The 21,381-nt window shown below is 39.9% G+C and overlaps 1 pseudogene; it reads left to right on the top strand.

Moving 5' to 3' along the window:
- The first annotated feature begins 804 nt into the window (after positions 1-804).
- LOC146328288 (uncharacterized) lies at positions 805-5,832 on the top strand (annotated as a pseudogene).
- Positions 5,833-21,381: the final 15,549 nt, after the last annotated feature.

Here is a 21,381-nt window from a genome sequence, read left to right as displayed (position 1 = left end):
ATGTGACAAGTCATGATAATTGTGTCTACAACTCTGTAATACGATGGTATTTTTGCTCATCTGATTTGGATAACAGCCAAAAGTACTTGTATATGAATCTTTTGTACAGCAAAATCATGTACAGGTTTAACCTAATTTCTTCTTCATGCTAAATTCTTTAAAGTCACATCTGAGGTAATCATTGTAGGTGCAAGCATGATTTGTGCATCCACGTTTTTTAAACTGCTTTTCACACGTTTCAATGAGTATATGCATGGAAATGTCTCAAAAATAGAGACTGTAATTGCAGACATATGCCTGTGAATATTCTCATTCATCCAGGTCATACTTATCTTAGGGCATTGAATCGATCACAACTGGACTGGTAAAAATTGTCTTGGAAGACTGAAGCAGGCTTCATCAGTTCATGCTCATCAGACTAGATAGGACAGCTCTAGTCTGATGAACAGTAGTTGGATTCAAATATTTATTCTCAAAGAGAGGCCGCTTCCAGACCAGTCGTTGGGTGGGGTGAAACTCCAGTGAGCCAACGACAGTCGTGTGGGGGGGGGGGGGGGGGGTCTCAATCATTAGTGTGGCTGGACTGTGTTAGCTTTAGAGGCTAAACTATTGAATCTTTTGGGAAGAGATGAAAGGACGGCATTGTAGGTTGGGGATAGGTGGTGTCTTAGGCCTCCCCCTCTGTTCAGGGATGGCTTCTCAACTTTGACATAGATGGCTTCCCTTACTCCTCTTTCAAACCATCTGTCTTCTCTGTCAAGAATATGTCATACCTCCTGTGGATATAACCGGTGATATATTACCCAACCAGAAAAAGAGGTTTTGGCCAAAGGATTGAATTTTGCCATGACACCTAAACAACTTCCTATAGTTGATCTCATCACGGCTACTGAATCAGCTATGTAGGAGCCTAAATGCATTTATTTGATTTTTGGATAAAAATGTAATTTTTGTAATATTTGTAATAGATGGGAGCATTTAGGAGTTTGACATTTTTAAGGTACTGTGCACCTTTAATTATTTTAATTGAAGATCCTGTGAGGTCAGGCTGATGGTCAGTCAGGCAAGGTAAGAGTGGAGCCACACGGTTTTTTGACCTCTCTCTCTCTCTCGCTCCCTTTCCCTTGTTAACTTTACTTTGATGCAATGGAGGCTTAATGCACAGTTTTAATAATTTTCTGTACCACCTTTTTTCCTGTTTTATTCAAGTAAACTGTTCAAACCTTTACGAACGGTCCTGTGGAATTTTTCATTGATGTGGATAACGAGGGGATTAATGAGAGCGTCAAGCCAAGCTCCACTGTGTGGAAACCTACAAGCTATAAGGAAAAACAACCTAACTGAAACTGAAGGGGAACAACTTAGGTTGAAAGTATCGGCAGCTCTCTCCAATGCCAAGCCCCCCCCCCAACCTCACTTTCGAGGAAAGAAGAGCTGTGGCATCGCTGAGCAAAGATGAGAAAATCACAATACTGCCAGCTGATAAGGGGAGATGCACAGTAATTCTCAATACAACTGATTACAATGACAAAATCCTCTCGCTTCTCAATGATGCCAACACATACGAGAGCCTAAAACGTGACCCAACCAGCGGTTACAAGAGGAAAATCGTACACTACCTACAGGAATTGCAGAAAGAAGGAACCATTGACCGTCTACAATATCACCGGTTATATCCACAGGAGTCCATCCCAGGTATTTATGGGCTCCCTAAAATACACAAAGAAGGGGCTCCACTCAGACCAATTGTCAGCAGCATTAACTCAGTGACTTACAACATTGCTAAGTATGTTGCCAACATCCTAGCACCCCTGGTGGGCAAAACCCCACATCACATCAAAAACTCTATGGACTTTGTAGATAAAGTCAGAGGCCTGAAACTGGACCACAATGAAACAATGGTTTCCTTTGATGTCACATCTTTGTTCACCTGCATTCCAACTCAAGATGCAGTAGAAACCGTGAGAAAACGGCTCCTACACGACATAACACTCCGAGACAGATCCTCTCTCAACCCTGCTCAGATTTGCCGCTTACTGGAACTTTGTCTAAACACCACTTATTTTCAATTTAAGGGGAAGTTTTATAGGCAAAAACATGGCTGTGCTATGGGTTCACCAGTATCTCCCATTGTGATCAATCTGTACATGGAAGACATGGATCAAAGGTGTTAAACTCCTTTGAGGGAACAGCACCAAGTCATTGGTACAGATATGTGGATGACACATGGGTCAAAATCCAAAACCAAGAAGTGCAAGCCTTCACCGAGCACATTAACTCAGTGGATGAAAACATCAAGTTCACTCGGGAGGATGTCAAAGTCAACAGGTTGCCCTTTTTGGATTGTGAAGTTCATATTGGAGACAACAGACGCCTCCACATTGGGGTGTACAGAAAACCCATGCACACTGACCAGTACCTACTTTTTGAATCACACCATCCACTGGAACATAAACTGGGGGTTATCAGAACTCTACAACACAGAGCTGATAATGTTCCCACCAGCTTACAGGCCAGAGAAAAAGAGCACAAACACCTGAGGGAGGCCCTAAAAACCTGTGGTTATCCCAACTGGTCTTTTGCAAAAATTGCGGCTAATTCCAGGAGGAAAAATGACTTTTTGGTGGAGGAAGTAAAGAAGGACAGACGGAATAACATTGTCATTCCATGTGTCTCAGGTTTATCTGAGAAACTCAGAAGGGTCTTCAACAAACATAACATTCCAGTGCATTTCAAGCCTGGTAACACCCTCAGACAAAGGTTGGTACACCCTAAAGACCGCACTCCTCATACCCAGAAGAACAATCTGGTGTATGCTGTCCAAGGCAGCCAGGAATGCTCCAGCCTTTACATTGGGGAAACAAAACAAAAACTAAGTATGCGCATGGCACAACACAGACGAGCTAACTCTTCAGGTCAAGACTCGGCTGTCTACCTGCAAGAGACAACACACTGTTTTGAGGATAAAAATGTACATATTCTTGACAGAGAAGACAGATGGTTTGAAAGAGGAGTAAGGGAAGCCATCTATGTCAAAGTTGAGAAGCCATCCCTGAACAGAGGGGGAGGTCTACGACACCACCTATCCCCAACCTACAATGCCGTCCTTTCATCTCTTCCCAAAAGATTCAATAGTTTAGCCTCTAAAGCTAACAACACAGTCCAGCCACCATCGTTAGAACAGAATGGAACACTAACGAGTGAGACCCCCCCCCCCCCCCCCCCCCCCCACGACTGTCGTTGGCTCACTGGGGTTTCACCCCACCCAACCCTAACGACTGTCGTTAGGCCTCACCATAGGGAGTGAAACCATTCCTGGTCTGGAAGCGGCCTCTCTTAGAGGATAAATATTTGAATCCAACTACTGTTCATCAGACTAGAGCTGTCCTATCTAGTCTGATGAGCATGAACTGATGAAGCCTGCTCGGATGAGAGGCAAAACGTCTTCCAAGACAATTTTTACCAGTCCAGTTGCGATCGATGCAATGCCCTAAGATAATTGCAGACACTATTCTGATGTTGTACTGTTGATGCATTTCTACAACAGAGGCTGATACAACTACACTATTTTTTTTCCTGTGGCCAATAAATTTAAAACAGTATACTAATACAATCAGTTAATAAATAAGATAATTTAAAAAGCCAATCATAAGGTTGTAAAAACAGGACGAATAATATAGGAGATAAAGATGAAATAAAAGCCTCTGAAATTAACAAAGGCAAATGGAATAAACTTAGCGGACCTTAACAATTGTGTGGAAAACTCAGCATATATCTCTGGAGACAGGCGAGTATCACCACCCAAGCTGTGGGTACAAATAACTTTCTAAACAGGTAACTCTACAAACATTTAAGACTACTAAAACACCAAACAAGGGATGACCTTTAAACTGAAGTAAGGTTTGAAGTCCTCTCCGGTTCCTTCCACCAGTACTTTCTCTAATGATTTAGGAGTCAAAGCAACTATAGATGCAAGACTTTTTCCCTGTAGACAAAACTGTAGTGTTTCCACTGTAATTAACCACAAAATATAACAGAAAAAAAATAAAAAAATAAAACAATCTTAAGAAATCTCTTCCTGATTTTTTTTTAACTGGATAACATGGTACTCACTGTAACTTTGCCTGGGAGAATGTAAAAACAAGCTCATTTAATCTGATTTCAAGAATTAGAAACGGACAATCTTCTTGCTGATGTTTGCTTATGTAGGTCACATAGAGGTATCAGTATTAAACTGAGAGTGTTTCATAACCAGTCAAAAAATCCTTGTAGTGGCTTTAAATACCAGGTGGTGACACGCTTGATCAGCATTGTGTGAACTCATTTGGCAAGGGCTTGTCATTTTTGATTGCTGCTTTTTAAAACTGTGGTTGTGATTAGCTAGTTAGCTTACCCATTAACACAGAGACTGTGTGTGTTTATGCCACCAGCACAGGACCTTTGGACCGCTAGGAGGAGGAGGTGTTCAGGGTGAGCAGGCAACGTCATAGGCCTCTGCCAAAAAGGACAGGCAAAGAGACCAAAGCGGACATTAATATCCGTTAATGTCCGCTATATATATTTGGGCTTTTGTCGTGTTTAACTTAAATGGTTATCTGGTGTATGCTGTCCAATGCAGCGAGGAATGCTCCAGCCTTTACATTGGGGAAACAAAACAAAAACTAAGTATGCGCATGGTACAACACAGACGAGCTAACTCTTCAGGTCAAGACCAGTCTATTAGCTTTTACTCCAAAAATTAATTCTCCATAACACTTCATGACTGATAAGATCCAATCTGCCCGTCTGCATAATCATTCCCAGAAGTCTGCCCATCCAGGATGAAATGCAACCCAGGAATTTTAAAACTGAAACAGAACAAGCAGCCTTTCAGAAAGTTTGTTTTAGGTGTTTTAGGTGTCCCTCCCTGCATTTCAAATTTAAACCATTGTAGCATGGATGATGCCAAATGAGGGCATAATCCCTAAAAAAAAAAAGTTGAAGACGACATGACTGGATATGGATATTCCTAAAATCATCCGTGTGGATAAAAACTGTGATAAATCTATCTATAATTTGTGCAAGCGATGCTTCTTGGCCCGTGTGCTCCCAGATTGCTGTTATCACTTGGCTCTATTTTTGTAAATACAGTGTTTCTTAAATCTGTTTGCCAGCTGACTGCGTCTGAGTTTGCCAGAGGGTAATTTGTTTCCTCACATTTGTTTTTTGTTTGTTTTTTTTCTTTTTTTTTCACGTTGTACACTGAATTCAGGCTTGTTTTGTGAGAGGCCTTGTTTGGAGCTTTTATCTTTTGAGCCCTCTCATTTTCATTAAAATGAGCTTTTTGCATTTTCACAGCAACAGCCCATCACTTCTCACTACTCTTCCTGCAGGTGTATTCTGTTCTCTACTCTTATATTGTCAAAACAGCCCTGAACTAGCCCTCGAATAACTCTCAGCCAGATGGGTATGTTCAAATGCAAACAGATGTTTCACCAGATCATTATAGCTACAGCTTTCACCAATTACTGATATGATACATGTGGCATCTTCCCTGTGGCAACGGCCTCGTAATATTTGTCTAATACTGACTTGTGAAAGAACAGTTTTTCCAGTGCTCCAAACAATTTCATTAAATTCCCTTAGACCGCTTTTAGTCTGATGTTCATGGCTACCAAATCTCAAAGAGTTGTTTGAATTTGTCTCACCAACATGTCAATTTATTCAGGGGTCTTTTCAGGAGCCACTAACAGAAGCAAAGCAGGTGTCGGAAATGGAGTCGGTGTCCATTACACTAGCAACGGGAGAAGCTGTGCACTGCCTCGGTGTCGCCCTCTGGGTTATGTCCACTGAGCCTCCTCCTGCAGCTGCAGGTGGCGCTGCACCTATTTCTTATTATCTAAGTGTATCATTGAGCTCCAAAACCACAGGTACACTTTTGGCTTCGCTCTTCACACACACTAAACTGCATAATGCGCTTTAGAAGAGAATAACAATAATCTTTTCCTGTCACTTTACAGTACTCATAACCACTGTCAGTCCAATCAGCATTAATTCAGTTTTCAAGGAACAACTTTTGTCAGTGCTCTGACATTTTGCTTAGCTAAGTACCTCATGACGGTTGAACATAACAGTACAGCTGATGTTCTACCTAGATATTAACTCCTCACTTGACAGTGTGCGTGTGTGGGAGAAGAAGTTTTTTCTTTCTTTTTCTCATTAGAAACTTTCAGAAGTATATTATTGAATTTTACCAGCAAGATTCACACCCCATCATTGTGCAGTAACAAGCTTTCAAATTTTGAGGGACTGCTGGCGTCATTATCAAACTACTGTGAAAGATGCTAAAAGGAAACATTTTTCTGATATTATTCTGTCTAACTGTCATAAGCCTAGTGTCTTGTTTAAGACCATTAACTCTGTTCTTAATGCCCCACAGACTGTCTGTATCAAGTCCTCCCCTGCTGTGTGTGAAAACTTTCTTGTTACAGAAGACTTGTTGGTCAGTTGAAGCCCTCAGGTTCTTCAAATGATGTGGTCCCTCCTCGACTATTTAAAGAGGTTCTCCCCACTATAGGGTCCTCTGTTCTGACACTTATCAGTAGTAGTTTGTCCTTAGGTGTGGTCCCTAAAAATTTCAAACATGCAGTAGTGCAACCTTTGATTAAAAAAACAGGACTAGATACTGCTGTTCTTTCAGATTACAGGCCTATCTCTAAATTGCCTTTTATCTAAAAAATCCTTGAGAAGATAGTTGGCAGCCAATTAATGGTTTTTCTGGAAGAGCACAAAAATTCTTGAGATCTTCCCATCTGGTTTTAAAACCTTGCACAGCACCGAAGCAGCTCTTTTAAGAGTTTTTAATGATATCTTTTTAGCTACCGACTCTGGTGACTGTGTTATTCTTGTGCTTTTAAATTTAACTGCTGCATTTGACACAGTGGGCCATGAACTTTTAATCTCTGGTTTGAAACAGTGGGTGGGTATCAGGGGCGTAGCACTGGAGTGGTTCAGGTCATACTTGGCTGATCAAACTTTTTGTGTCAGCCTTGGTGACTGTGTGTCCTTCTCTGCTCGTCTCTCATGTGGGGTCCCACAGGGCTCAGTTTTAGGGCCTCTTCTCTTCTCTCTCTACTTGCTCCCACTGGGTTCCATACTGAAGAAGAAGAGAGCAAGATACTCAGGTGTCTTGATGACATAAAGGCCTGGATGGCTATAAACTTTTTAAACTTTAATGAGAAAAAGACAGAGGTGATGGTTTTTGGTGGCACCACTGGCCCCCCCCTTGTAGATCTGGGTTTCTTGGCCCAGTTCATTAAGCCAGCTGTCACAAATCTTGGGGTTAAAGTAGATGCTGATCTCAAGCTTGACTGTCAGATCAGTTCAGTCGTTAAATCGAGCTTCTTCCAGTTGAGGTAGCTCGCCAAAATTAAACCTATTCTTTCAAGGCAGCACTTCAAAACAGTAATCCACGCCTTTGTGACCACTAGGCTGGATTACTGTAATGCACTTTATGTGGGGGTTAGTGGGTCCTCCATCGCCCATCTTCAGATGGTGCAAAATGCTGCTGCACGTCTTTTAACTGGCACACGTAAACACGAGCACATTTCCCCCATTCTAGCCTCACTTCACTGGTTGCCCATACATTTTAGGATTAGTTTTAAAATTATTTATTTTTAAATCCCTCAATGGTCTCGCTCCGCCTTACCTCTCCGAGCATAAACTCAGATAGTTTATCATCTTCCTCTGATTGTTGTTGCTTTATGATGTCAGCTGATCAGGTTCTTTAACTCTCAGCTTCCCTTCTAACGTTCTCCTCTCAAGACACGTTGTTTCTGGTTCTTCTACTTCGCGGATTGTGTGTCTCCATTGTAGCAGCTGATGCGCTAAACTCCTCAGACGAGCAACGCATCTCACTCTACTGTATTCTACTGTCAGATACAGATCGAGCCAGTCGCTCGCCGCTGCCACCCAGAGGTTGATGATGTGTAAACCAGCAGCATTCAGATGAATGCTGAGGGCACAGGTTCTGTGCGCCCCGCCTAGCTCCTATCTCTTGTATTAAGATGATCGAACTGCGTATCTACAACTTATAGCGAGAATAAATGGACAAAAAAATTGCGCGCCAAGCCAGAAACATGTGACCGACCCGCAACTTAAGACATCAAAACATTTTTAACAGCATATCTTCGTGCAGATGATACATTTTACTCACTAACTACACATTATTGTCATTGCTCATTTAAAGAAATATACAGTATAAATTTTAAAGTAATTAAGTCTTCTTCACTGAAGTTTTAAGATCCAGGTACCACCTTATTGTTTTGTACGAATTGATGCCAGCAGGTTTGGTGAACATTTCACTAGCGCTGTGCTCGCTTCACTGTCATCTGCTTCATTTTCAAGACAGCTACTCAAAATATTCTCCTCCTGAGCTGTGCTTCTCTTCATGATAGTTCCCATTAGGAGTCACAATTACTCTGTTTTTGAAGCATTTTGATTCTCTTCATTTTACCTCCACTTAATATCTTGCCATAACAGTTTAACTTGTAAATACCAGATGGAGGACCTATATATAAGCTACGTGGCTATGTAGCAGGCTGATATTGAAACATTTCAGTCATCTGATAATTCTATGTATTTTCATTAGAAATTCTGTATTATTATTATAGCATTATATGTTATTAAATGACTTTATTTCAATTTAAAAACAAACAAATGTTTGACATTCTTTGGGGAGCTGGTGTTTGAGAATCTAGACCCTACCTTAAGTTTGTTGCTTTAAGGTGGTCAACTCCATAGTTGTTCCAGGGCCTCTCAGAAAACTGAACAGAAATTGGTCTACAAATGCCTACTTAGTCTGGTGCTCCAGCCTTAAAAATTGGTGTGTTGATTGCTTTTGTGCAGCAGGAGTTTACCATTTCTTATAGAGGGTTATCAGAAGAGGTTTAATCAGGCTTTCTTTTGATTCCACAATCAGTTTTGTAAAGTATGTGGTTCTTGCCTGACATTTAAAATATGGAGGTTTGTATTAAATTTCGTTCACAAGATCTCTATTTTCTTCAGTTGTCGGATATCATTCAGCCAGGGTGAAGAGACTTTTTCCATCAGTTCTGTGAAGTGTTTTCCACATAATTAGTTTGTAAAACATAATGCTAGTCAATATTATTCATTTTACTTCCAAAGTGTGGCATTTTATTTTAGGGAATGACTACATACCCTGATTTTTTGTTCATTCATAAACATGTTTATTCTGTTTAATTAGTTTTCTGACAGGGTGATATTATGGTCAGAAAGGCCAGTTAAGAAATTGTACATGATCAAATCTATCAATCATTTAACTGGTGGCAGTTTATACATTTCAGTGTTACCTTTGTGTTTTGTTGTTGTACTGTTTCATTTGCACATAGGAGGTGTAGTCACCCTGGGTACAGTCACTTTGCTATTTTGGAACCTCATTTGAACAATTTGTGGTTTGAAATCTAAGCTGAGAATTGCATTCACCAAAGGGACTTGCAAAGGTATGCGTTAATCAAAAGACACGAAGTGGAGAAACACCATTAGATTGTGTACTGGCACGAAACCTTTGTTTCTACCTGAAAAAAAAAACAAAACATCCCAATGTAACAAATATCTGGCACCTACTGTATGTAGTGTATTATCTTAATTTTAAAGCAGTCTATCTGGGAAAAAACAGGGAGTTGGTGCATGAAATGAATATGTTCAAACAGGAAAACACGTCTTAAATCTGAAATAACAACAGGGAACGCTGATATAGCATGGTATCACAATGTTTCAGTACATTTGTTTTCTGTTTTTTAGTCTGACAGAAGGGATTGCCATTACGTTAAACTGTGCTCTAGATTCCAAAGATGACAAAGAGCTGCAATATTTCATTACTGACAGTATAGAAAATGGTTCATACATTATGTCTCAGCCCCTTTCCACATGTCTATTCTGATTTTCTTTCAACTTCAATCAAGGATGGGTTTTGCTGAGCACACTGTGCTTGCTCTTTGTCTGTAGCAGCCTGCAGAATTTCCCTCATTCACAAAAGCAATGTATCTATTGATGTCCACTAAACAGTTTCTGTGGAGCTTCTTCCAATACAAAACCCAGCCCTGAAACCTCAAAGCTGGCATGGATTCTTGCTCCTACTCGACTCTGTGTGTCAGGACTAGTAGTGCATGGTCACTCAGTCATACCACTATATCGTAGATTGTCTTTTATTCTCTCTCTCCAGGGGTCCTTGAGATGCACAGTGCACTTAATGGAAATTCATGCCTCACACAGTTTCAGCTTTGTTGAGGTAAAGTGTCATTCAGTACTTAAAATACACACTTTATTGCCATGGTTATTGTACAGACTACTGATTGCACCCCATGAGGTTTAAAAAAAACTTTCAACTGAACAAAATTTCTTAGTTTTTGAACACCCTAATCATCAGTATGCTGTTGAGGTTAGAGAGAGATTTCCTCCCCATGTTAAGACCATGATTGCATATGTCTGTCATGCTATATCCATGTCTGCAAGAGTAAATGCCCACTTTCTCCTTTCAAGCAGCATATTGGGAAGAGTGCAGACGGATACATATTAATCCCTCCGGTTCTGACAGACTTCTGGCTCTTGCTGAGGGTTGATTGGCAGCTCTTGAATTGGGACATATTGCTCTCTTATTGGATGATGGGAAGAGTTTGAATACAGTGTGTGTGTGGGTGTACATGAGAGAGATGAGAAAGAAAACATTGGTTGAAAGCTTAGACTGGCTCAGTGAACAAAGGTCAGATATAATGTTAGAGGTATAATTGTGGTTATAAATAAAGGATGCATACACTTTTCCTTAAGAGGATCCAAACAATCATCTGTGTTCATCATAGAGTGGTAGGCAGCTGAGTCTCTGGATATTTTCCACATACAGCAGAAATACCAGAATTTTATTTTAGGATTGTTCCAGATAGTAACATAAAATGCACTTTCCCCCACAGAATATATGCAGTTAGATTTATTTCATGTTCAGTTGTTTATTGTCCAATTAATACTTCTTCTATGTATTTATTGCAAAGTTATTTCTTGTTCTTGTTTGTCTTGTATTATTGTACATGCACTTTGGTTTGGCTTGAAAATGAGGACTTGTCTGGCAAAGGCACTGATCTGATTAAATAAAAAACACTAGGACTGCCAGCACGCCCTCCGACCACGGCAACGGTCAGCCAGACCGTCATCTGTAATTCCATTGTTTGTGCTCAGAAGTACACCAAGAATGTATTACACCATTATACCAGAAATTAAGATAACACAGCCTAGAGCAGGTTCACAAACTTTTCAATGTCTAATGTCAATTTACTAGTTGGTTTTTAATTTATTTATTTTATTGTGCACTCTTCTTTTTGTTCCTGCTGCTTCACATCTCCCATTATTAATATATAACTTTGAGTCTACTATATCATAATCATGTCATAGCATGAGCTATATTGTTCTTAAGATTTAATTTTCATGCATTTTTTTTTATTAATTGGTTAACAATCACAAATCGCCATGAATTCAAGCATTTCTGATCATTAATGCACTTAATACAGTAATTAATACAGTATTTTTTTTGCTCTGTCATCTGAATAAGACACACAACATGATGTCTACACCTGCTTTGTGTGGAAATACTTCAAAATATTAAATACTGAAGATGCAAACTGTGCGCTGCACTGGAGGGATAAAATCCGCTGGACTGATGTTTGCTGCCACAGTCAGAATCTCATATAAAATTCCAGGTGGATTTATACTTCATCCAAAACTCATTGTTTTCTGTTTTTTTTTTTTTTTTGGGGGGGGGGGGTTGTCGATCATGTCGTTTTATTTGTCAATTTCTGTTTTTCTTTTTTTCTGTCTGTCTGTCTCTCACGCTGTCTGTGTCACTGTGTCACTGTCAGCGTGACTGTCTGTATCCCTCTCTCTGTGTCTCCGTCTCTCTCTGTGCAGACTGTTCCCGCATATGAATATGGAATATATAAATATAAACAATGACTAATAAAAACAATAAAATAAAATCATAGCCGCGGGAAAACAACTCTGTGAAATGTATCATTTTTCACCTGAGGTCTGTGTGACCGCTGTGGCAGTCAGAGGCATAAATGCTATTTTTTTTTTTTTTTGGATTATAAAAATTATAAAAAGTCTGTCAGACCATCTTGGCGGTTCTAGCATTAAAGGAGTAATACGTAATAACTGTGTGTTTGAAAATTAGTGCTGCAGTTCAAATAGTGAGTTGAAGCCACAGATCTGTGGTTGATGTGAGTTGCTTTCCCTTGCCTCCTCTGCCTCAGACTTGAGGAAGCCCAGACTGGCTGCAGTGACGCTTCAAGAACACAACACGAGTGTAATGTTGTAATTTGACAATAAAAAGCAATGATGAGTCCTATGTTGTAAGTTGATCAGCTTATCAGCTACTAAACTAAAACCCTCTGCTCCAAAAATACACACTCTAGAGTTGGAGTTCAGTGGTTGTCTGCCTTACTTCCTGCCAGGCTCCATTAACATATTGCTAATTTCAAGTTATAAACACTCTCCTCCTTTTAAAAGATTATTAATGATTTTTTACAACTCATAAACAGACACTAACTCATTCTGCATTAATCTGAAAAGAGCAGCTGTAGTATTCTTGTCACAGTAATGAATATTTCAGCTCCTTGTGTTTTCTTGATTTCTGATGACATATGATCATTTTACGATTCATTACAGTAAATATATTACAGATTTTTCCTTTAAGATTCTATATTACACATGCAAGACATGCAGATTTCTTTGCACAAACCATCTCTCTCTATTGCCTCTATGTCCTTCCCTCTGAGAGGGTATGTTCAACACAATAAGGGTACTTCAAAAGAGAGCTTTTACCTTGAATCACCACATCGGTGTAATTTATGTGTGCCCATCACATTTTGTACTATCTGTGTGTAACAATCAGTAGACTTTCCAACAGTGGGTATGCATGATAAGTACTGAATATGATTCAGTGGGTAAGATTGACAAGAACTCAGCAGAAATGAGCAGGATGGCATACAGCTGATGCCTGCTTTTCTTACCAGCTGTCTTGTTTTTGATGTGCAACAATGTGACATTAAAACACACAGTATTGTTGACTTCTATTCAGGCTTCAAAGAGACAAAGTAACTTGTTCAGTCAGCTCTCACCCACGCTGTAGCTACCAGCTGGATTGTCTTTATTTGTCTGGCCTGATAAATTATTATCATATCATTTTATATTAGCAAAGAAATAACAGTTGGATGATTAGCCTCAGGTCTGTTCTATGGCTATCTTCTTCGTTGATGAGACGAGTGAAATGGAGAAAAGAGGCTGCGTGAGCTTTTTTAATGAGAGCTTTGAGATACAAAGGACACTCAGTTTTGTAGTGCAATACCAACAGTCCTAGGGCAACTAAGAAAATTACATATTTGTGTGATTTTTATGCCCCTTTAGAGTGTGTGTCGGCACGTGTGCTTGTGGGTTTACATCTGCATGCAGACAAGCACGTGTGCATTATTTTTTTATATTATCTGAGAGGACAAAAAATAATAATTATAAAGAATGTGAGAAATATGTGGTCGAAAAATAATGAATGAAAGATTTCTTCTAACTTTTTGTTCATCAGTAATTGCACAGAAGAAATTAACTTTCATTAATTAGTAAACTTGTTTCTGTATTTCATGAATATTACTCATTAGTGAAAGTAGCAAAAGTAAAGAACTTATTAAATGACCTGTTCATTTTTTTCAATCTGTATAAAGCAATTATTTTATGTTTTCAATACCAACAACTACAATTAAGACAAAAATATATTTTTTTCCATCACGTATGGGGATATGAGAAAGCCTTATGGACCTACCTCAATTATTTCTACTCACAATGAGAGTGGAAGAGTGCACAGCCAGCATCCTGAAAATAGTACAGCAGATAAGAAAAAGAAAGCCTTTTTAATGCTTTAGAATGCAAATTTTCTAGTTTATACCAATTGAGTTTCTAATTAGTGTGAAAATGTGTGTGTTTGTGTCTGCCTGCATGTGTGTGTGTGTGTTTGCATTTGATTGAGCCTTTGGGCATACTTCAACCACTTTTAGACAAGAAAAGATGGTGAAATTGCCAAATTATTGTATTTCTCTTGTATACTAAATCTGGGTAAATTGCAGTATACAGAAACATCAAAAGCCACATGTTTAGAACAGAAATATTATTCTTGCCCACATTTACAGAATAAAAACTTATTATGAACTCAGGTCATATTTGCTTCGGTGTACAGAACTAATTGGAATACTTATAAAAACCCTCATTGATCAAGTTTTCACTCTGCACATATATATCACTGGTTAATTCTGTTATGTATACTGACTATTCATATTTATAACCAGGCTACATCCATAGGCTAAGTCAATTATATTTGCGATATGACAAAGCATGTCTGAAAGGGCTGTAGAGTAATTAAACATTAAAGACCAACTTGAGCAACATATGAAGATGTAAAACAGTGACTCCAAAGCCTCGTACCTTTCAGTTATCATTAATGGGGGCCTCACAGATGTGGCCATGCCACGGGCACTAACACGTGACCACAGCACACATTTCTATAACATGCATTCATAGATGCAGCTGTGTTTAAAAAGAACAGTTTTCCAAAGGAAAGCAAATGTACTGTCGCTTCATTTATACAATTATGTGGGTTTTTAATGCAGCACCACCTGAGGGGTCAAACATGACAGGAATTCAATGTTGGTTTTTGGCCTTGCCTCTTACATGAAGAGATTTCTCCAGATTCTCTGAATCTAATGAAATTATGGACTGTAGCTGGTAAAATCCCTAAATTCCTTGTAGCTGTGATGAAAAAAGTTGTTCTCAAACTGTTGGACCATTTTCCCACGGAGTTTTTTGCAAAGTGGGGAACCTCACGCCATCCTACGCGTCCATGCTTATGAACAAATGAGCCTTTCAAGGATGCCCCTATAATACCCATTCATGATACTGTCACCTGTTACCAGTTAACCTGTTTGCCTTTTGAATGTTCCAAACAGGTGTTTTTTTTTCTTTGTTTCCCTTGTCACAACTGTTTTGAAAGTATTGCAGGTATCAAATTCAGAATGAGTGTATATTAACAAAAAAAATATAAAGTTTATTAGTTTGACTATTAAATGTCTCGTCTTTGAACTGTATTCAAACGAATAGAAGGCAGGGTCCGACATTAAGGTTTCTTCCTTTTTCTGTGCAGGAGAAGTACTTCCCAAATCTACTTGCCCCATTTAAATTCCTACTTGCCCTGCTTAGGAGATTCTTTTTCTGGATGTGTGGTGCATACTTTCGCTCACAACTTATTTATAACTAAAAGCCATTGTCTGTTGACTGTATAAAACACTACATTTCAATATATTATTTATGTTCATCTTTTGTGGTTAATCTGCTGTTGAGGATCCTGTTTGTCTTCTTTCTTCTTTATAGTGTGTTTTTATTTTGTTTGTATTATTTTAACAAGTTTTAAGAGTTTTAATCTAGAAAGTGGAAATAATGTTGAATGTAAATTATGACAGAATAAACTGATATATATATATATATATATATATATATATATATATATATATATATATATATATATATATATATATATATATATATATATATATACATATATATATGCCCACACTAAGCACAGACACGGACATAAACCTCCAAGTGGAGCAGCTTCTGCTGCTAGCACTGCTAACGTTAGCCACACTGTGTGTCAGGCTGGCAGCTAATGTCAGCTCTGGGTCCTCTACCCACAGTTTCATCCTCTTCAGTCTGAAAAGGTGAAGCATTTAGAGAGGTGTTGTCAAGTTTTGTACATTAATGTGTAAGGTTTGTATTGCATAGCACAGCGGCATTTAAAGTATGATTTGGTGATTGTGAGTGTAGACTGAGATTAATGGCTTCAAATGACTCTTAATACACACAGTATTTTTTCAGACAGTGTTTAACATTATAAATGAATAAATTCTGCAAAATTTTAACTGCTTTGCGAGTGTTTTCCTAGTGTTAGACTAGTCGGCTAGTCTAAAGTAAATTTTGCATTTTAATGGACAGGGAAATTAGTCACCAGGAACGTCTCCACTGGTTACACCGTCCGTGCCATCTCTGAACAGGTGAGCCACCTGTTCAACATCCAATCACAGTTAAAATTGCTTTCAAGTTCTGCTTTCTGTAGCTGTCGTTGCCGTGGAAAATTATCCATTTTTACTGGCTTTTGTTGGGAACTCTCTGCAGATATCACAGTACATAGCCGGCATCATGCTCCACGGCCAGTGCTCAGCCACCAAACAAGAAAACATTCTCCATTATAATGATGTTTTTGACATAGTATGCATGTTTGTTTTCCAACTTCATATGATTTTGCACCACACCAACTGCCATTTGACCTGTGCCAAGCTAATAGCGGAAGTTCACATTCATTTTTTCCTCTTTGAGTTCTGCGGGTTGACAGAAAACCACTCGCTCATCAGAGGCAGGGCACTGGAGAGTTGCAGATGACAGTTCTGGGCTGATCCATTACCACTTTGCCCCGGGCTTAATTACCATCTCCCTCCAGTAACATGCAACACTCTCTCCTTCGAATGCAATCTTGCCCTAACTTCTCAATCCAGTTGCAGCAGCAGCAACACTTCTGTGTCTCTTGCATTTACAATCCCCATCCCTCTGGTGCCGTGCCGGAGCACACCTGCATGCATAAAAACAACAATTAGGGAGCGATCATGATGATCACTGGTGATGAATGCAGCTTTGGAGTTTGTTATTTCCCAGTGGGATTTTGTGGCGGCTCAGAGGCAGCAGCGACGGCGGCGTCAGAAGCATGCCTTTCTTGCCACGACGCCACGTGTCATTTTTGACAAGTCTCGGGGATAAAGAAAGCAGGCATAAGGCTTTAAATCAAATTGGTCACACAGCCTTGCCAATCACTGTGGACAACATATGCAGGCTCACAACCAAGGTGAAGCTGCTGTTACGTGTCTAGGCGATGAGCAATCTCCCCATGCTCCAAAATGGAAATGAAACTGTTACACACCCACAGCTATTGAGGAAGGGATTTGCGTGGGCCAGGGTACAACTATACTCGATCGCCACTGTGGGAGAAGCTTTAGCTTTGCCCTTCTTCAAAGTGAGATTTACAAAAAGGAAATGCTTGGCTAGGTTTATTCAAAAGAAGCTCCTGATGGTGGGAAGACAAAAGGTACTTCACACTATCCTCCCTGGGGCACATGTACTCCAAAGCTCCACTTCTGTGCTTTACTCCTTATTCTAAGTACATGTACCCCCCTAGAGTGCACTGCACTCTCTCCTGCTCCCGTCTCTTCTGCTCAATCTTTTACCTTTTCTTTTTTCTGCTCCTCATTCTCTCTGTACCTAGCCATATTCCTCTCACTTAATTTCACTTGTCTTCTCCTCATACACCCTGCCGTCTCCGCTCCTGCATCTCACCCCTCCTCGCCTCCTTCTTTTTCCCGCTCTCACCTTTAAGCTTCTCTCTCTTTACCTCCTGCTTTCACCTCTCTCTGCTTCTTCTATCTCTCTGTCTGTCTCCAGCCACGTGTTGGCTAGCTCAGAGCAAAACCCTCTATTAACAGAAGCCAAGGCCAGATGGTGGCTCAGAGATGGATCATATCAACTCTGAAGTTCTCTGCGAGTTCCAGACAGCTTTTTTTTTCCTGGGCATCTCAAAAATAACTTGCACTTTACCATTTCACCTACAAACCCAGTGTGGGACTTGTTACTTAAATACCATTTCGTATCGGCTCGGGAAAGATCACACAAACGCAAACTGAATATACTTAATGTTGCTGTCATTCATCAGCAATATTAAAATTCCGATGGAGTAAACTTTGTTCAGGAAACATTTTTGGCCATATTTCATCTTGGTGAGCCAAAATCAATTCGAGGAACAGGAGTGTTTTATGTAGTTTTTTTTTTTTTTTGTAATCTCTTTTCATTACACACTTGTTATAATATCAGTTCTGTGTATTCTGTATACCCTCACTAAGAGCTGTCAAACTGTGATGGGTCTTGTTAACACAAAGACTTCAGATCTCCTGGCGACAGTATTTATTCCCAAAGGGAACTTGTGGCTATAGAGAAATGTAACATGTCTGTGAGTCCCAGAAGAAGAGAAGCAGGTACAATATACCCATGGGGAGAAAAATCCTGCAGTTTGTCTAATGAGGCATAGCCAGACTATGCACTTTGGTCAGTTCAGGAGATGAGCGTGAAATTCCCCATTAAATAATGTGAATCTCACATTAAGAGGCCCTCCTGAGGCAGAGTGTCTGTAGTAAGGATGACTAACTCAATTAATTCACAGTCCCGCCGAAAGTTTCTTCCCAAATCAAGGACTTGTTTTAAGGTTATGTGTGTCAAAATGCCAGTTTGTCCTGTCGGCGTTGTCTCTGTGTGTGTCTGTGTCTGTGGGTATCAGAAATGAGTGCACCGGCGCTTGCAGGGTTGAGGCTGACTGCCTCTGAACTGGTGGCCTGCCCTCGATACCAAAACAAATCATCTATTTCCCATTTTGTGAATCTGCGTCTTTGCCTGCCGTGCAGTGGTGATTGTCAGGTAACATTTAGAAAGTCCCCCCTTCTCTCTCTTTCTCTTTCTATCTATCTGTTTGCCGTGATTTTTTTTTTTTTTCTCCTCCGTCCTTTTCCTTTACTGCCGAGAAACAAGTTCATTGTGATTCGGAATGCAGTTCCACGGCTCAATGGGTTCTGTTTGAAATGAGATTTGAGAGAGTGAGCATGAGAGAGAAAGACAGAGAACCTCGAGCCGCCTAGCGTTTTGATGAATAAAAGATGGAGGCACTAGCGTCTTATAAACAACAACAGAGCATAATTAGTTCAGTTCTTTTTATTTTAGGAACACTTTATGTGACATTTCCTTTGTGTGACTGCTTTCATTACGCACGTCCTGCCTGCTTTACATGTGTGGGCTTCCTCTCTCTCTTTCTTCCAAGTCAACAATAAAACAGGAATAATATTTGCGTTCTATGCAAATGTAAATACTGACATACATTTCTGTATACTCTCACTCTCTCAGTGTTCTGTTGTTATACGGCTCGTCTTTACATATACAGCAAAGGGCTAACTCGTTATAACAAACCAATACTGGAACTGATGATTAATCATGTTATTTACATATGCCCCTGCAGAAACACACTTTATATGTGCAGTATTTGTGATATTCATGTACCAAGCCTGCAGCGAAGAGGATTTGTAAATAATTAAATTGATTTGAAATTTTACCATAGACAAAGTTAGAAAAACACAATACATGAAGATAAATACTTAATGAAAAATTACATAATAGGAAAATTAGATGTCATATTTGAAAGCACTCTCACAAAGATAAAGGGCATGTAAACTACTATGTCAGTTGTCAGCACAGTGCACACAAATTATGATACTTTGTGATTCTCAGAACACCACTCTGGTCTCAAGTGAAACCACAGATAATCTTACGGCCAGTGCCTTATCATGACCTCTAGAGAACGAAATGTTTTCACTTGGTGGAAACTTTTGGAAACACCATTTTTTTCTTTTTGGTTTATAAATCAGAATTACAGTACAGTACAAGTTCTGCCTTCCAGCTGTGAAAATACTGTAATCAATAGAGGACTCAACATCTAATATAAAGAAACATTTACAGACATAAATTCCAGGGTAAGATGATGATTATTTAGTTAAAATTTCAGTGTGAAGTGTGAATAGCATACTAGCATAATAGCACAGTAAACGGCCTACATTAAAAAGCATGTAATTACTACTATTAAACCTTCATTCAGGCATGACAAACAAGGACTAGCTGGACAATAAACCTAATAACAAACATAAACATTTCACCATATTTGGCACTGAGGTAATCTTTTTAATCATCGCAGCTTAACTTTTTCTCAAGACTGACCCCAGTATGAACGACTCTTTGCACACAGCACAGCGTTTACTGTGGTGAATGCACAGATGATTTGTCCTCTTTGAATGGTTGTCTAATTTTTCCTTAATAGTCACATTATCGGGCTGCTATGTCACACTTGTGAAGCTGACTACTAATTGGCTTTTAGCTTAAAATTACCTACACTTATCTCCATTTGTGATTGCAGTCCATCAATGTTATTTTCCCCCAACACTGTTATAGAGTTTTGTCTGCCACCTGTGAGAGGCCTAAGGCAAGTATATGTTTGGGTGAGCGACAGCTTACCTGACATTATAAAGACTTTAGTGAGACAGTGAAGCTCCACATATGTCGAACACCAGGGAACAAGGAACAAATCCTAAAACTGCCAAATCAGTTTTGACTCCAAGGTCTGTGCTGTTGTCTGTTGATGCTCTGCAGTCTCTCCACATATCATCTGCTCTGCTGAACGTGGCCCAGTGTAATGGCATCTGCGATATCCCTGGAGCTCCTTAAGAGAGGCTGATGACATGTGTTTGTCTTCCCTTCTTTTGCTTTCTTTCCCATACACACACGCATACACATACACACGCCGTGCACCTTCCTAATCTTCAATTCCGCTCCCCCACCCACTGTAGATGCTTCAGAGTCAGAGCCCTTTAAAGTCTTTAGCCCCAGGTACTGCCTCAGGGTCTGAGCAGTGGCGAGGGCAGACAGGGGTAGCAGAATCAAAGGATGATTGTGGCGAACATATGTGTATTAATGTGTGTTTGTTAGGGGTGTTTGTCGAACACATTTCTGACCCTCTTACCTTCCGACCCTGGCCACCTGCTCTTCAAATAGCCAACCTTTCAGCTCCTTGTTCTTGCTCACCACACACCCCAAGAGCGCCCCAGGATTCTTTTAGCATCACAGTAGATGAAGCGAACGTGCTGGTCTGCACCACACAGACATCACAACTTGACAACCCGAACCAGCATGCTGATGTAGACCAAATTACCTTCAGACACCTGCTCACAACAAAGGTCAACCCAGATGTCAAAATCTTTCATTCAGCTTGAGTCTGAGGTCAGATGAAAATGTTGATCTCCGGTCATGTACAACAGCAGCACTTTAATGCCTCAACCACAGCTTATTCCCACTGAAACACTCAGGAGATTAAGATACCAATAGCCATCAAAGCTGCAAGCAGCAATAATCGGACCCTCGTGTGTGGCTACCGCTGTAACAGTGCCAGCGCCGACAGGCCGACAAGGCTCTGAAGGAAGAGGTTCAACGTCTCTTCCTGTCCCCACTAAGTGGCACTACAGAAAGCGTACTGTTATGTTCCAATATATCAAGTGTCAACATCATACACATTTCATGTAAGTCGTATGTCACATAAGGTTTACTTTCTATAGGCAGTGGAGGCCACAAAGACAGTGAATCCTAATTGGCATGTAGATGACTTAAGGCTGT

This window comes from Lutjanus erythropterus, chromosome 4 (genome assembly GCF_056507025.1).
Source record: "Lutjanus erythropterus isolate fLutEry1 chromosome 4, fLutEry1.hap2, whole genome shotgun sequence".
In the NCBI taxonomy this organism is placed as follows: domain Eukaryota; kingdom Metazoa; phylum Chordata; class Actinopteri; order Lutjaniformes; family Lutjanidae; genus Lutjanus; species Lutjanus erythropterus.
This window is presented reverse-complemented; position numbering and strand designations above follow the sequence as displayed.